Source organism: Mastomys coucha, unplaced genomic scaffold (genome assembly GCF_008632895.1).
Source record: "Mastomys coucha isolate ucsf_1 unplaced genomic scaffold, UCSF_Mcou_1 pScaffold12, whole genome shotgun sequence".
NCBI lineage: Eukaryota > Metazoa > Chordata > Mammalia > Rodentia > Muridae > Mastomys > Mastomys coucha.
The window spans coordinates 44908587-44908856 of NW_022196894.1; positions in this window are offsets into that span (position 1 = coordinate 44908587).

Consider the following 270-nt stretch of genomic DNA (forward strand, 5'->3'; position numbering starts at 1 on the left):
TTTATGCTTTGTGCTGGAATGCCATGGCTTTTCCTGTGGCTGTGGTGACTAGAATGCCTCGATATGTATTAGTTCCTGTGGAGGCCCCTGATACCATGATGTTATTCAGGCCTAAAAGAGATTTTGGCATCACTGCAGTTATTGTTACTGCCATCGCTGTTGCTGCTGTGGGGGCTACTGCCTCAGCTATCGCCTTGTCCGGTTCTATACAGACTGCCAACACCCTGAATGACGTCTCAGCCAATGTAGCGCAGACATTAGATACTCAGG